The sequence below is a fragment of the Equus caballus genome, chromosome 27, assembly GCF_041296265.1.
Source record: "Equus caballus isolate H_3958 breed thoroughbred chromosome 27, TB-T2T, whole genome shotgun sequence".
Classification (NCBI taxonomy): Eukaryota; Metazoa; Chordata; class Mammalia; order Perissodactyla; family Equidae; genus Equus; species Equus caballus.
The window spans coordinates 17966770-17984931 of record NC_091710.1 but is presented as its reverse complement, the minus strand read 5'-3'; the positions used below and the strand labels follow the sequence as shown (position 1 = coordinate 17984931).

Here is an 18162-nt window from a genome sequence, read left to right as displayed (position 1 = left end):
ATAAAAAGTCTAAATAAGTTAAATGGGTATAGGAAGAAAATACCTCAACATAATAAACGCCATATATGACAAACCCACAGTTAATATCATTCTCAATGGAGAAAAACTGAAACCTATCCCTCTAAGAACATGAACCAGACAAGGATGCCCACTATCACTACTCTTATTTAACATAGTATTGGAGGTCCTAGCCAGAGCAATCATGCAAGGAAAAGAAATAAAAGGGATTCAAATTGGAAAAGAAGAATCAAAACTGCCACTATTTGTAGACAACATATTTTTATATATAGGAAACTCTAAAGAATCCACTAAAAAACTTCTGGAAATAGTAAATGAATACAGTCATCTTGCAGGATACAAAACCAACACGCAAAAATCAGTTGCATTTCTATACCCTAACAACGAAGTAGCAGAAAGACAAATTAAGAATACAATCCCATTTACAATTTCAACATAAAGAAGAAAATACCTAGGAATAAACGTAACCAACGAGGTGAAATATTGGTACACTGAAAACTATAAAACATTGTTAAAAGAAATTAAAGACACAAAGAAATGGAAAGATATTCTGTGCTCTTGGATTGGAAGAATTAACATCGTTAAAATGTCCATACTTCCTACAGCAATCTACAGATTCAATGTCATCTCTATCAAAGTTCCAACAACATTTTTCACAGAAATAGAACAGAGAATCCTAAAATTTATATGGAACAACAAAAGACCGCGAATAGCCAAAGGATTCTTGAGAAAAAAAGAACAAAGCTGGAGATATCACATTCCCTGATTTCAAAATACACTACAAAGCCATAGTAACCAAAACAGCATGGTACTGGCAAAAAACAGACACACAGATCAATGGAACAGAATCGAGAGCCCAGAAATAAACCCATGCATTTATGGACAGCTAATATTCGACAAGGGAGCCAAGAGCATACGATGGAGAAAGGAGAGTCTCTTCAATAAATGGTGTTGGGAAAACTGGACAGCCACATGCAAAAGAACGAAAGCAGACCATTCCCTTACACCATGCACCAAAATCAACTCGAAATGGATTAAAGACTTGGATGTAAGACCCAGAACCATGAAACTTTTAGAAGGAAACATAGGCGGTACGCTCTTTGACATTGGTCTTAGCCGCATATTTTCAGGTACCGTGTCTGACTGGGCAAGGGAAACAAAAGAAACAATGAACAAATGGGACTACATCAAACTAAAAAGCTTCCGCACAGCAAAGGAAACCATCAACAAGATAAAAAGACAACCTAACAATTTGGAGAAGATATTTGCAAACCATATATCAGAAAAGGGGTTATATCCAAAATATACAAAGAACTCATACAGCTCAACAACAACAAAAAAACTAACAACCCAATTAAAAAATGAGCAAAAGATCTGAACAGCGATTTCTCCAAAGATATACGGATTGCCAACAGGCACATGAAAAGATGCTCAACATCATTAGCTATAAGGGAAATGCAAATCAAAACTACAATGAGGCATCACCTCACTCTGGTCAGAATGGCTATAATTAACAAGACAAGAAACAACAAATGTTGGAGAGGATGTGGAGAGATGGGAACTCTTGTACACTGCTGGTGGGAGTGCAAACTGGTGCAGCCACTATGGAAAGCTGTATGGAGTTTCCTCAGAAAATTAAGAATAGATCTACCATATGACCCAGCTATTCCACTGCTGGGTATTTATCCAAGGAACTTGAAAACGCAAAGCCATAAAGATACCTGCACCTCTATGTTCACTGCAGCATTATACACAATAGCCAAGACTTGGAAGCAACCTATGTGCCCATCAAGGGAAGAATGGATAAAGAAGATGTGGTATTTATACATGATAGAATACTACTCAGGCATAATAAATGATGAAATCCGGCAATTTATGACAACATGGATGGACCTTGAGGGTATTATGCTGAGTGAAATAAGTCAGAGGGAGAAAGTCAAATACCATATGATCTCACTCATAAGTAGAAGATAAAAACAACGACAATCAAACACATAGCAACTGAGAATGGATTGGTGGTTACCATGGGTGGTGGAAGGGCAAAAGGGTTGATTAGGCTCACATGTGAGGGGATGGACTGTAATTAGTTTTTGAGTGGTGAACATGATGTAATCGACACAGAATTTGAAATACATTACAACGTACATCCAAAAGCTATATAATGTTATAATCCAATGTCACTGCAATTAATTAATTAATAACAGAATACCCTTCAGGTCATATCAAGTTAGGCCAAAGTGTCTAGACCTTTGTATTCCTTCATCAATCAGTCATTGCTTTGGGCTACCCTGGGAAAGGGTGTGATATTCAGCATGGTGGCTACAGACCAACTTCCTACTCTGGGCCTCCCTCAAAACTAGCAGGCATTCGTGTCACCTGGTATATATGGGTTGAAGCAGAATCTCAGGTGTGGAATATGCTGCTGATAAAAACTGAAAAGCCTTACCTGGCATATACTTTCTTATTTATTAATAAGATGCAATAATTTGTCTTTTATTTTGTGTGTGATGTGCCAACATGCTCCTAATCAGTGGACACAAAAAACTTTACTGAAAATCAGGCAGGCCCCTGAAATTTAGAAGGGTTTATCTACCATCCTCTGGGGTGCGTATGTTTTACCAAGCCTAATTGTGCTATTTATTTTGTGTTCTTGTATGTTATAGTCAGTCAGATGCAGCCACAGATGGAGACACAGGAGATCTTTGGGAAATCAAAGTTTATTATACTCACAGTTCGTAGAAAGAGGTTGGACAGCATGCTATGCAGAGCCACATGGAAAAGCACCAGTGATGGTCAGGAGGCAAAAGGGTCCAGACCAAGGTGAGAGATTAGGCCATAGCCATTACTGGAGTTTCCAAAGGAAGATCAGAGTAAACACTTTAGGATTGGCTAGTTTGAACAATTTTAGTGCGCTCTCAGCTATAGGGATGGTCCCTAGCTTTCTGGACCTGGCCATGGGATGATTAAAGCAGAGGAATTTTGCCTTCTGGTGTTTATGGACCAAAGAGAAGAATGAATCTGAATTGATTAGTTTGCATATCAAAAGCATGCTCCTGGCTAAGCTCTTGCAATCTTCTGGTTGTCTGCTTTCTCTGCCTTTCCACTGAAGGAAATTAGAGTATCATTGCATGCTATCTAGTAAGCTTTTTGACTTTGACACTTAGCTTACAATTGGCAATTAATTGCTCTCACCTTTTCATTATCTTTTTCCATATTATCCATCTAGTCTATCAATAGTCACTCAATTCCATTGCCACTATAGTTAGTATTTCCCATATTTTTCTCAAATGCCTAGTATATCACACAAGCAAATACATCACGTTTCATTATTTCATCATCCGCAATTCATCATCATAATTCATCCAATTAATAATTGGATCTTCATCTTCCCCAGAGATTATCTTTGCTTCCTACACCAGTAATGGTGGGGCCTTCTTTGCCACCTGACCAGAGAGGAGAGAATGATCAGGTGCCAAAACCCAATTTTAATGGTTGTTTTTGTTGTCATTGTTCTTCATCTCCTATACCAACCATTACACATTGGGTTTCATGGGAAGCAAATGCAAAGACAGAGTTTATTATGCAGGATATTTATTAAGGAGTACCCTTGCGATCAGCGCATGTGGAAGGATTGAAGAAAAAGCAAGAGTGCACAGAGGAATAGGTTGAGCTGTGATGCAGGACTAAGGACAATTTGGACCAACACCACAGGGGGTTCTGGAGCTAGAATGGCCCTTAAGAGTTGTTCCGAGTTTGCCCAATATGGTCAGGCCTTTGTAGTCTTACTTCAATCTCTCATTGGATGTGGGTCACCCCAGGAAGGGGTGAAACCTTGGATAAGGAGGCTTTCTGCAGCTGAGCAATCCCTAAAGGGACTGACAGCACCCCTAGCAGCTGGGACAACAAATCCTCCACTGAAGGGGGACCTGGGCAGCACATGCAGTATCCACCACTCACTGTACTGTCTTACCTAATACTATGTTAGCCAAGTTATGTCTAATCTCAGATGATCTAGGATTTTCCTTATCAAGGAATGTTACTGAACTGGTAGGTACATATTCTTAGAATTCTAATTTGCTTCCAATTAGGCACTTCATTTTTCTACAACAGTTGAGATAATTTATGATTTTTCTCCTTTATTTTATCATATGAATTACACTGACTAATTTTCTAATATTGAACCAACCTTGCTGGATGCAATTTGCTCGTATTTTGTCAATGCTTTGTGCATCCATGTTCAGGAAGAACCTTAGTCTGTGGTTTTCTTTTCTTGTATGCCTTTCTTGATTTTAGGATTAGACATGATGGCCTCACAAAAGGAGTTGGGAAGCTGTTCTTGATTTTCTAGAAAAGTTTGAGAAAATTAACAATATTTATTCCATAAATGTTTAGTCTAATTCACCAAGAAAACCATCTGAGCCTGGGTCTTGATTTGTAGGAATGTTTTTAACTATGAATTCAAATTCCTTAATAGATATAGGGCTACTCACATTGCTAATTTCTTCTTGAGTGAATTTGGTAGACTGGATCTTCAAGGAATTTGTCTATTCTATCTATGTTATCAATACATTGCCAAAAAGTATCCATAATATTCTCTTATCATCATTTTAATGACTGTAGGATCTTTAGTGATGTTCCCTCTTTCATTCTTGTTATTGGAAATTTTGGTTTAATTTATTTTCTCAATCAGGCTAAATAAAAGTTTGAGAATTTATTAACTTTTGCACAAAACCACTTCCTTTCTTTTCTTTTTTCCTAGTGTTTTTCTATTTTCTATTTAATCAATTTCTGCTTTTTCTTACTTACTTTCTTCTTGTTTCTTGCTTTAGGTTGAAACTGCTCTTTCTTTTCTAGTTTTTGAGGGTAGAAACATAAATAATTGATCAGAGACTGTGTTAGATTTCTATTACTGCCCTGACAAATTACCACAAATTTAGCAGCTAAAACAGCACAAATATATTATCTTATAGTTCTGTAGATGAAAGTTCCAACTCAGGTATCACTGGATTAACATCAGCATCTCAGCAGGACTGTGCTCCTTTCTGATGGCCTAGGAAATGATCTCTTTCCTTGCTCATTTGGATTCATGTTGGAATTCACTTTTCTGTAGCTATTCAACTGAGGTCTCAGTTTTCTTGCTTGCTGTCAGCTAAGGGCCATGCCCAGCTTCCAGAGGCCACTGCATTCCTTGGCCCATGGTGGCTTTTCTCTATCTTGCCCATAATGAAAGTTCAAGTCCCTCTCACACTTTGGATCTCACCCTTGCCTCCCCCTTCTCTTCCTTCTCCAACTCGTCTCCTATTCCACCTTCTGTCCCATTTGTCTCTCTCTAATCCATTCTTCTGCTTTTCTCTACATTTTTTATAAGAACTTGTATCGTTAGATTGGGTTCACCTGGTTAGTCCAATATAATTTTCCCATTATAAAGTCAGGTGATCAGCAACGTTAATTCCATCTGCCATGTAAGGTAACATATTTGCAGGTTTGGGGATTAGGCTGTAGACATCCTTAGGGACAGTTATTTTGCCCACTACAAAAACCTTTCTTCCTTATAAATATAAGCACTTAACGCTGAAAATTGCACTCAGTTTGAATTGTCTGATATGTTTTTGTGTGTTGTATGTTCACTTATTCAAATCAAAATATTTTCTAATTTTTCTTGTGATCTCTTCTGTGACCTGTGCGTTATTTAGAAGAGTGTTGTTTCTTTTCCAAATATTTGGGGATTTTCCAGTATCTTTGTGGTTTCTAGTTTAATTCCATTTTGATCATGGAATATATATAGTCTTTAAAATTCAAACATATATATATTTAATATTTGACTATATATTCTTTCAAATTTAAATATTTATATATGCTTTTTAATTTCTTGAGGTCTATTTTAAGGCAAAGAATGTGAGCAATCTTGGGGACTGTTCTGTAACAAATTCTAAGGGTAAAGAAAAAATATCACATAGTGTTTACAAGATACACATGTAAAACATAAATATGCAGAAAACTTGAAAGTAAAATGATGGAATGAGATATACTAGGCAAATCCCACTCAGCAGAAAGCTAAATTAGTTATGTTAACATCAGACAAAAGAGACTTTGACAGAAAGCATTCATTGAGGTTGAAAGGGTCACTATATAATGATAAAAGGTCAAATTTGCCAGGAATATATAACAATTCTAATGTTGTGTGACAATATAACCCCAAAACACAGAAAGTAAAAATTGATAAATATGGAAAAATAGAAAAGAAATTCTATCATCACAGTAGTAGATTTCAACTTACTTCTCTCAATTGTCAGTAGACCAAACCAACAAATATAGTAAAAATATAGAATATTTGAGGAATAAAATGTTTTCTTTACTGCACATATGTAGACACCTTGCTGTCAACGAGAAAAAATACATTGTTTTTAAAAACATACCGAACACAGTCATGAAAATTTAGCATGTATTCTACAACAAAGAACCTTCAACTGATTGCAAACTATTGGTGTGATAAAGACCAGTGCAGATGGGAGAATTCAAAGTAACCCAAAGAAGCCCTTCTGTCGAACAACTGTTCTAATTGCCTGTACCAGGTAAGAGGAAAGCAGGGAATTTTCTGTAACCAACATGATTCTTTCAGAGATACTATTAGATTGCCCTTAAGTCTGCTGGAAGGAGAAATAAGAAAATGGCTATAACTTGTAGAAAACAGACAAAAAGAAGGTACTGCAGATGATACAGTTTTAATTATAATCTTATATAAAAATGTAATGTATTAAAATTATTATGTATGATATTCATAAATGGACACCAAAAGATTGCAATGTGTTGCCTCTTAAACACCTAAATGTTCCTAGTTCTTTTAGATTTGGCAAAAGTCATAATCTGTCAGTGCTGCTTTATGCTTCCCCCAAAGTCAGTGCCTCTCCTGACTCCTTTCCTGAGGACTCTGAAATGCTGCCCTTCGTTTCCTCACTTTTGGACATGGCAGATCTATGTGTCTCTGAGTGAGGCACCAACTTAGGCAGCACAATTATTCTGCTGAGCCCTCTTTCTCGATCTGCCTATTTCATTAACTTTCTATGTCTACCTGGGTTATTGGCACTGAATTGATGGCTCTCCACATGCAGCAGCTTGAAAAATACTCTCCTTCCCATGTCCACCTCCAAATTCATGTTAATGCATCACCAAAGTGCAGTATTTAATTATCATTAATTAGAACGTCATACACTTAGAGTCCAACATTAAGAAAACCTATTAGTCCACCCTGAACATGATCTGAATCTTCCTTACTCCCTTTGTTCTTTTCATATGGACATCCCCTCTCAGAAAACTTGGCATTAAGTGACAGTCTTCAAGGCCTCCAGTTAAATAAGTGATTAAGTCCAAATTCTAATGTCTAAGTAAAGACAGCTATTTCTTCTCATTGAATGAGTTTACTGGGCTTTTGCTTTCAATATTGTGTCCTTTCTCTTCAATTATGAAATAATCCTAAATCACATGGTTTGAGCCTTTCCTAAGGATCTTTATGCCCTCCATACAGGGCTTTTTCATCACACTACCAGTATGTTCTTGCCTTTGATTTTGCCACTGAGACAATAAAGAGAACCCCTATCTTTACCCAATGTATCCCTAGGATGGGATCTCTACAATGCATTGCACAGTGAGCAAAGGACTTTGGAGAGTTCCCTCATGTGGTTGCCTGGACCAGGCAATGTGATACCTAACTACACCTGTGTGAGAGAGAGCAGGTCTGTAGCGGTTACTGCAGGAACCACATGGGCCATTTCAGCTCAGATGGGGACACTGCTGGAACGCTACAATTACCCACAGGTAAGGTGTGATGGTGTGGGGAGGAATGGAATCTTTCCTCCTTGGGTGCTGCTCCTAGGTGCCTAAGAAAAGTAAGAAGAAACAAGAGAGTTCATTTCACAGAGACACAAATATAACACAGAGTTTGTGTGAGAGGGAGTGTGTGTGTGTGTGTGTGTGTCTGTCCGTCCTTTATTTGAGTAGGGGTGGGTGTCTTGGCTACCTATTGTCACAACAATATTAATGCTGTGTGACAAAACTTCCTAAAGATGAATGACTTAAAACAATTATTCGTTCTCATTCGTGCACGTGTGAGCCATGGGTCAGCTTGCTTGCTCTGCTTCAAGATGTGGATTTGACTGAGCTTAGCTCCATGCTATGTCTTGAGCTCAAGTTTTCTCCACCTGTGTCGATTCTGAGGCCCAGACTAGAGCAGAAGCAGCTACCCAGCAGAAACTCTTTTCATCTCAACGGTGGAAGCTTAACAGGGCAAGCACAATTGGACAAGCAGGTTTCAAACCCTTGCTCACTCATTTTTACTAATATCCTATTGGCAAAAGCTGGTTATAGGACCAGACCTAAGGTCAAAGGGTAAGGCAGTACTTTCCACCTCTAATAGGAGGAGCTAAAAGTTACATGGCAAAGGGCATGTATAGAAGGAGATAATAATTGAGACTGGTAATTCATTCTACCACATTCTGTGCTTTTGGACCACAATTCTTCATGATCCTCTACATGAAAACTATGCTTACTCCACCCCAAAGAGCTGCAGAAGTCTCATGGAATCACAGCATCAGGCTCAAAGACCAAGATCTCGGCATTCCCATCAGTTCTGGATGCACTTTCTCCTGATATAAGACCTATGAATTAACAAAACAACTTAACTGCATCCCACCCAGCCAGCATAGAAAGCTGGAAAAGCAACAAGATCTGCAGTAAACACTTCCATTCATAAAAGGAAGACTGGGAAGCACAGGGCAGTCCCTGATCTATGCAATTATGAAATCTGTGTCGATGTTGCCAGGTCTTAGGAATAGAGAGAGCTTCTGGATTAGGCCACAGTTTAAATTCCTAGAAGTGTATCTTTATTTTTTTTTCCACTATAGCACACAATTCTTTTCCCTGCCACTTGTAAGGAGGGTGTTCCAAAGTATGCCCTCAGATTTTTCAGTTGTTTCTTGTTGGCAGGGGGACGTTTAGCCCTGATCTAACATCTGTTGCCAATCTTCCTCTTTTATTTTTTTTTTTTCTTCCCAAAGCCCCAGTACAGAGTTGTATATCTTAGTCATAAGTCCTTCTAGGTCTTCTATTTGGGATGCCACCACAACACGGCTTGATGAGTGGTGTGTAGGTCCACGACCAGCATCCAAACTGGTAAACCCTGGGCTGTGGAAGTGGACGGCACTAACCTAACCACTACACCACTGGGCCAACTCTGAGTTGTTTCTTACTTATAGAAAATTGGTGCTCTAGAGGTCATCCCAAATATTTTACATCCCAAAGAGTCTAAGTGTCTTTTATTACAGGCTGCCAGTGCTTTTGCCAATCCAAACTCTCAGAAACTGTGAGTGTTCTGTATATTTGGTTCTAGTCAACTCCATGTGTCAAAAGCCATGCTCAGAGTTCTTTTTAAGACACACCACGCTTTCTACACTTAATCAATGGTACTTGAGATACCCCAGATTGTTGTGGGATCATAACCTGAAACTTACTAGAAGCTACTAGCCACTTTATTTCTTCAGAGGTCTTAAAGGAATGTAATATCAATAAAACCATTTGTTCTTTACTCTGAGGCTGTGTTTTACTGGCAGTGACCTGAATTTGGTCTTCTTTATGAGGTTATATAGTAAAAGCTACATCTATCGATTCTACGAGAAGTGGTTTGATTTTCCAACAGTACAATTTCTAGATTCCGTTTATTCGCAGTAAATTCTACTTTTGCAAATGAGCCAGTTCTTTTCTGAGCTCATCTCTTTCTTATATGTATCTGAGCTCAAATTCTGCCTGGAAAACTATTTTGCTCAAGTCTACGAGTTTATTAGGTATATTTCCTATCTTCTTAATTATCACAGATGACAGTCTCATCACCTTTTTCTGTCTACATAACATGGGGCACCATTTTCTGTCCCCTATAATAGCTTTATGGCCATTTTCCAACCCCCTCTAACAGCTCTCTCACCACCCATAACAGTGTTCCCAAACTACTAGCATATGCTATCCTTTTGTTAAGCAGAAGCCTGCTTCTACTTACCAATTTCTATATCCATTAGTTATTAGCATCATAATACTACATCCAAAAACTTATATAGAACTCTGTAACTTGCAGCAATTATTTATTCTCATGAATGTATCTCTATGTTGGTTGGCTGGTCAGCGGATCTAGGCTGGGTTCTGCTGAGTGCAGGTTTTGTTCCTTGCTGGTGGTTGCTCTCACATCTGCTGTACGTGTTCACCTTTTGAAGCCCAGGCTGAAGGGGCAGTAAAGTCCTAGGAAAAAAATTTTCTCATGATAATGGGAAAAGTGCAGAAAGTCAATCCTCATTGAGTAAGCACATTTCAAGACTTTGCTTACATCGTGTCCACTAACACACCATTGGTGTAATCAAGTCACACGCTGAGTATAAACAAGGTCAAAGGATAGGGAAGTACATTCCACGTCTAGCAAGAGTAACTGCAAAGTTATAAAACAAAGGCCAATAGTACAGTGAGGGGTGAAGGATTTGGGTCAATAATTCAATCTCTTGCAGAGAGTGAGAGAGAAGGAGAAAATGGGCATGCCCTAACTGGCTAAAGTTTTGGGGATTTCTGAGCTCTGGCAATTGTTTTGCAGAGAACTTTCAGAGGGAGAGTGAGGCATAAAAGTGGAATGAGCAAAGCTTCTCTGTGATTCCTTTCAGCAGGGAACTCTTGAGCTGAACAGCAACCAGGCAGCTTGGCCTGATGCCCATTAACAGTTAATTGAAGTTAGATGGGCTGATAATTGTGCTTCATTCCGTCCTCATGTTGCTTCCTCTGATCTCACATGGGATCATGCTTTTCTTTTCCCACTGAGCTCTCCTATGGCTTCTTTGATCCCATCCTGAGTGGCAAAGGCCAGTTTCCATCTCTCTATCAGAGGGCCCCCAGAAACACAGCACTGGCCCTTGGCACGGTCTTGTTGCTGCTGCATTTTGATTGGATCTGGGTTGTGCTGGTTGTTTCAGAAGACAAGAAGGGGGTTCACTTTCTCTGGGGCTTGAGAGGAGAGTTTGATAAGAATGGCATCTGTATGGCCTTTCTGGAAAAGTTTCCTGTCGCCAAGGGGATGTATTTCTCATTGGCCTGGCCATTTCACTTCAGGGAAGAGATTCATCAGCAAACGTGTTTGGCATCTATGGTGACTCTGACATATTCCTAGGACTGAGCTTTTCAGAGTGGAACCTTTTGGTGACAGGGAATGACTGGATCACTATTTTGCAACGGGATTTTATCTTTAGTGAAAGTTATCCCCTGCTTGGCACATTCTCTCACCTTTTCACAACTGGATAGTGAGATCCCTGGTTTCACACAGTTTCTCTAGATAGATACCCTTCTAAGTACCCAGAAGACTTGTACCTCACTAAATGATAGAACTTGTATTTCAATTGCTCAGTTTCTGAAACTGACAGTGAAAACTCAGACGACTGTTCACCTAATGCCTCTTTGGAGTCTCTCCCTTTGCACAAGTTTGATGTGACCATGGCTGGCAGGAGTTACTGTGTATACAATGCTGTGTATGCTGTGGGCCAAACTCTTCATATGTTTCTTCTTCAGCAGTCAAGCATGCAACCAATATGAAACAGAGAGGGGCCGGCCATTGCCTCAGTGGTTAAGTGCACACGTTCCACTTCGGTGGCCGGGGGTTAGCCAGTTCGGATTCCGGGTGCAGACATGGCACCGCTTGGCATGCCACACTGTGGTAGACGTCCCACGTATAAAGTAGAGGAAGATGGGCACGGATGTTAGCTCAGGGCCAGTCTTCCTCAGCAAAAAGAGGAGGATTGGCAGCAGTCAGCTCAGGGCTAATCTTCCTCAAAAAAAAAAAAAAGATAAGGAACACAGAGAGGCTGGTTTTTAACCCTTTGCAGTTAATGTTGCAAATCGAGCTGCTCCTCATCTGATGATCTAGAAATTTTAGATCCAGTCCAAACACATAGTTAAATATCACTTTTTCAGAACTTCTATAGGAAATCAGCGTTTTGGATTCTTTCTTCAGAGTTACAGTAGCTTCTTTACTAGTTTCACTGCCTAAGATGGAGATCTAGTCTTATATGCTTTCAAATTCAATTTGTTCATGTAGAAAAAATCATAGAGCAATAGATGCCCACAGCAGGGATGAAATTCTGAAATTTATGGGCCAAAGGGAACTCTCTGAGTCACAAAGAGCCTCAGAGTATTGCCAATCTTGTGGGGTTTTTGTTTTTCATCATAGGTCTGCAGATCTTCCGTGATGGCCATAAATGTGAGTAGAAAGAACACTAGTTCTCAAAGTGCCTGTGTCAGGTCTGGCACTATAGTAGCTAGCTTAAATGTTTTATCTTATGCATATTTATAGAGAGGGAGGGATGTTTGATATATGACATATATTTGTATGTGTGTATGGTTAATATTATATAATAATTTATTTAGGCAATATTTTTATCCCCAGTTAGCAGAAGAGTAAAGAGAAGTTTTGAGAGACTACTATTGACAAATGAGTGAATCTGAATTTGATTCTCTGGCGAATATTTTCTGAATTTCAAGCATAGATGTTTTTTGTTCTCATGTTCTCAAGCATCCATTCATGTAAGTGACTGACAAGAAAGTGCCTATGTTGGGTCTGGAATTAGTGGCTAATTTACAAAATTTATCTCATAACAATTCCGTGTGTATATATATCTGTATGTATATCACATGCGTAAATCACATAAATATTATATGATATTTAAGTATTTTACATTTAAGTTTTAGTTTATCAAGTTACATTCGTATGCATTACCTCATTCGATTCTTATAATACAAATGAGTACTTTTAAATTTAAAGTTTAAAAAAGATAAGGAACTTTTCCAAAGTCACACAGCTAACAGATCTCTCGTGTCCAAATCTAGGATTCTTTCTACAACCTGACTACAACTTTTCCAGCTCCACTCCTTTCTGAAGAGGGTCGAGTTTGACAACAGTGCTGCGGACCTGGTATATTTGGATCAGCAAAGAATCTCTGTGAAAGAGTAAGATAGAACTTTTGGAACTTTCCTGGGGCGCTTGGGCTTCAGGTGAAAATAGAATAATTTGTCCCACAGGCTCCACATGGTCAAGATTTTTCATATATGAAGAATTGATAGACTGGGCCACTGGGTTTACAGAGGCTGGTTGGACACAGTTTCACTGCTGGATATTCATGACCCACGTCTATTGAGAACAGAGCCCGGCCGTGGGGACTTTCAGGACCTCTTTCAGCTCAGTAGGAGAAGCACAGTGTCCTTCCAACTTGAGTAACTATCTAAACTTCCTTCAACTGGAGTAACTTTTCTTCCCTAAGAGCAAACACGTGTGAAAACAATACATCCAATCAGGTGTATACTTCTCAAACTTGTTATAGTTAACATCATACAGCAGTTAAGAGCAACCAGCCCAGTGATCAAATGGGCTGTTTCTTTTAAATGTAGTATTATTGTGAGTTTTTACTGTCCTTGGTTTTAGTGAAAGTGTTCCTAGTGGGTTTTTTCCATTAAAACTTGTTTGTAGTAAGTTTTTCATCATACAACTTCTTAAACTTCTATATGAATTTTGTTTATTCTTTTATTGGGGTAACAATTTGTAACATTTCATGAATTTCGGGTATACGTCATTGTATTTCAACTCCTGTATAGACTCCCTCATGTTCACCACCAAAACTCTAGTTGCCATTTAATGAATATCTCATTAATGATGAGAGTGCCCTGTATTAAAACCAAGCTACGTTTTTACATAAATTTTAAAAATGTGATAAAATACGCATAACCTAAAATTGGCAATCTTAACCATTTTTAAGTGTACAGTTCAGCATTGTTAAGCACCTTCACATTGTGTGCAACCAATCTCCAGACCTGTTTTCATCTTCCCAAACTGAAACTCTGTACCCATGAAACAACTCCACAACCCCTCCTTCCCCAGCCCCTGGCAACCACCATTCTTCTTTCTCTTTCTATGAATTTGACCACTCTAGGTATCTCACATAATTAGAATCATACAGTACGTGTCGTTTCATGAGTGGCTTCTTTCATTTAGCATAGTGCCCTCAAAGTTCACTCATGTTGCAGCATGTGTCAGAATTTCCTTCCTTTTTAAGGCTGAATCATACTGCATTGTATGTATATGCCACATTTTGTTTATCCATTCATCATCAGTGGATACTTGGGTTGCTTCTACTTTTGGCTGTTGTGAATAATGCTGCTATGAACAGGAGTGTACAAAAACACTTTGAGATCCTTCTTTGGATTCTTTTGGGTATACACCCAGAAATAGAATTGCTGGATCATATGGTAATTCTACTTTTAATTTTTCAAGGAACTGCCAAATTCTTTACTACAATGGCTGTGCCATTTTACATTCCCACCAAGAGCACATAAGAGTCCCAATTTCTTAACATCCTCACCAACACTTCTATTCTGTTTGTTTAATAATAGCCACCCTAATTGGTGTGAAGTGGTGTCTCATTGTGGTGTTTGCTTATGTTTTTAGGAAAGGGTGAGATTTTTTTTCCTGTATTATCGAAATAAAATTGCCGCATGACATTCTGTTAATTGAGGGTGTACAACAAAATGATTTGATATATGCATATGTTGTGAAAAGATTACCACAATAATTTTAGTTAACATTCATCACCTCACAAAGTTACACATTTTTTTCTTATTATAAGAACTTTCAGGATCTATTCTCTTAGCAACTTTCAAATATACAATATGGTATTTGTAACTACTGTCGCCATGCTGTACACACATCCCCAGAACTTATTCATTCTACAACTGGAAGTTTTTACCTTTTGACCACCTTCACCCAATTCCCCAACCCCACCCCCAACCTCTGGCAACCACCATTCTGTTCTCTGTATCTTTGAGTTCAGTTTCTTTAGATTCCACATATAAGTGAAATCATACAGTATTTGTCTTTCTTTCTCTTATTTCACTTAACATAATGCCCTTAAGGTCCATCCATGGTGTCACAAATGTCACGATTTCTTTCCTTTTTATGGCTGGCTAATAGTCTGTTGTATATGTATACACCAAATTTTCTCTATCCATCTATTCATATATACACACTTAAGTTGTTTCCATGTCTTGGCTGTTGTGAATAATGCTACAATGAACGTGGGAGTGCAGATATCTTCTAGATAGTGATTTCACTTCTTTTGGATATATACCCAGCAGTGGAATTGCTGGATCATATGATATTTCTATTTTTAATTTTTTGAGGAATCTCCATTCTGTTTTCAATAGTGGCTGTACCAATTTACATCCCCACCAACAGTGCACAAGGGTTCCCTTTCTCCAAATCTTCTCCAAAACTTGTTATTTCTTGTCGTTATAATAACAACCATTCTTGACAGGCATGAGGTGGTGTCTCATCGTGGTTTTGCTTTGCATTTCCCTGGTGATTACTGGTGATGAGCATCTTTTCACTTGTCTGTTGACATCTGTGTGCCTTCTTTGGAAAAACGTCTACTCAGATCCTCTGCCCATTTTTTAATCTGATAGTTTGGGGGTTTTTGCCACTGAGTTGTATGAGTGCTTTATATATCTTTGATATTAACTTATCAGATATATGATTTGCGAATATTTTCTCCCATTTTGTAAGTGGCCTTCTCATCTTGTGGATGGTTCTCTATGCTGTGCAGAAGCATTTTAGTTTGATGAAGTCCCACTTGTTTATTTTTGCTTTTGTTTTTGCTTGTGTGTTTGTTGTCAAATCCAAAAATTCATTGCCAAGACCAATGTCCAGGAGCTTACCCTCTATGTTTTCTTCTAAATGCTTTATGGTTTCAGATCTTACTTTCAAGTCTTTAATCCAATTTGAGTCTATTTTTCCTAACCATATCCCTAATGATTAGTGATGTTGAGCATCTTTTCATGTGATTCTTGGCCATTTGCACACCTTGTTTGGAGAAATGTCTATTTACATTCCTTGCTCATATTTTAATGGAGTTCTTTTATTGTTGCTGTTGAGTTGTAGCCATTCTTTATGTATTCTGGATATCAACCCTTATCAGATAGATGGTTTACAAATATTTTATCTCATTCCATACGTTGCCTTTTCACTCTGCTTATTTTACAGTGTCCTGAACAGAACTTTTAAATTTTGATGTAGTCCAATTTATCCATTTATACTTTTGTTCTCTGTGTTCTTCCATCATATCCAAGAAATCACTGGGCGAATACAATGTCCTAAACCTATTCCCATATGGTTTATACTAAGAGCTTTATACATTTAGGACTTACATTTAAGTTTTTGATACATTTTCAATTAATGTTTGTTTATGATATAAGGTAAAAGCCTAACTTCATTCTTTTGCATATCCAGTTTTCCCAGCCCATTTATTGAAAACACTGTCATATCCCTATTGAATGATCTTGGCATCCTTGGGGAAAATGATTTGACCATACGTATGAAACTTTATTTCAGGGCTCTCTATTCAATTATAGTGGTCATATGCCTGTCTTTATAGCAGGACCACACTATTTTGATTACTGTAGCTCTATATTAAGTTTTGAAATCAGGAAGTATAAGTCCTCCAGTGTTATTTTTTTCAGGATTATTTTGGCTATTTGAGGTTTCTTGTTTCCACATGAATTTCAGGACAGGTTTTTCTATTTCTGAATAAAATGCCATTGGGATTTTGATAGACATTGCATTAAATCTGTAGGTCACTTTGGGTCATATGGACATCTTAACAATAGTAAGAATTGCAATCCATGAACCCAGGATAAATTTCATCTATTTATGCTTCTTTAATTTTTTGCAGCAGAGTTTTATATTTTTCAGTGTACAACTCTATCAGTCCTTGGTTAAGCTAATTCCTAAGTATTTTATTCCTTCGAATTGCTACTGTAAATGGAATGATGTTGGGCTGTTACCTTACACAATATGGATATAAAAGTTAACTGAAAATGTATCAAAATCTAATATAAGAGCTAAAACTATAAAACTCTTAGAAGAAAACGTAGAGGAGAAGCTTCATGACATTGGATTTACCAATGACTTCTTGGAAGGACACAAAATGTACAGACAACAAAACTAAAAATAGATAAATTGGATGGACTACATCAAGATTTTAAAAGCTTTGTTCCTCAAAGGACACAATCAAAGAGTGAAAAGGTAATGCATGGACTGAGATAAAGTATTTGTAAACCATCTATCTGATAAGGAGATACCATCTGGAATATATAAAGGATGGTTACAATAATACATTGTTACATCTCTTTTTCAAGGGGAGCCCATGTAACACTGTATTATTTGCATTTGACAGATGCTAGCATTACATGAATAATGATCCATAAACTTGGCTTAGATTATTTAATTCTCAGATAATCTTATAGGAGTCCTTACAAGGCCATGGTTGCACGTGTAGAGAGAGGTAGCAGAGGAACAACCACCTGTGTGTAACTTGGATTGTGAGCTGGCTGTTTATGCAACACCCTTGTGCCTTCAGAAACAGCACAGGCACAGTTTCTGTAAAACTTCATTCTATTTGATATTGGAGTGTTACAGGGTACATCCAACCTTAGGGCTAGGTGGGTAAGAGGACACCCAACTCCTGATGGGTGGCTCGCCATATCTCAGAATGCCAAAAAGCTCTTTCTCAAAGGGAAAATACTTACTCATGAAAGAGAAGATAACTAATCTCGCAAACTTTAAGTGTTATTCTTCTGAGGAGGGTCCCAGGGATTCATGACATTTTTAACTAGTGAGGGAAGAAAGATATAGAATTTTGTCCCTCATTTTGGCATCCCTCAGACCACGAGGCTCCAGGAAAGTTCACTTAGATATCAGCCCTCTGCACTAACATGGAATTAATATCCAGCTATCTGAGACAAATGAGTCTTACGAAGCCATCCACTGTATTATTCACTTTCATAGTCCCCTCCCCTATCTGAATTAAATGTCATGAATGTCACGTGGGATAGTAAAACGATCTAGGTCCCTTTCATCTATTAATCCAAGCAACAAATCGTTTTTGAGCATTTATTTCGTGTCAGGCTCTTATCTTGGCTCTGGTGAGACAATAGTACACAAAGTAAAGTCCATCCCTTCAGGGAGCTTACATTCTAATAAAACAGACAATAAATAAAATACAACAATATTGTGGAACATCATGAAAG

The 18162-nt window shown here is 38.1% G+C and overlaps 1 long non-coding RNA gene across 1 annotated transcript in view; it reads right to left on the bottom strand.

The window, feature by feature from the left end:
* Nucleotides 1–10115: 10115 nt before the first annotated feature.
* Nucleotides 10116–18162, bottom strand: part of LOC138921109 (uncharacterized) — a 29273-nt gene continuing 21226 nt past the window's right edge. The window contains exon 3 of the long non-coding RNA XR_011433392.1: nucleotides 10116–10296. This is a non-coding gene — a long non-coding RNA (uncharacterized lncRNA). The remainder of the gene's footprint in view (nucleotides 10297–18162) is intronic.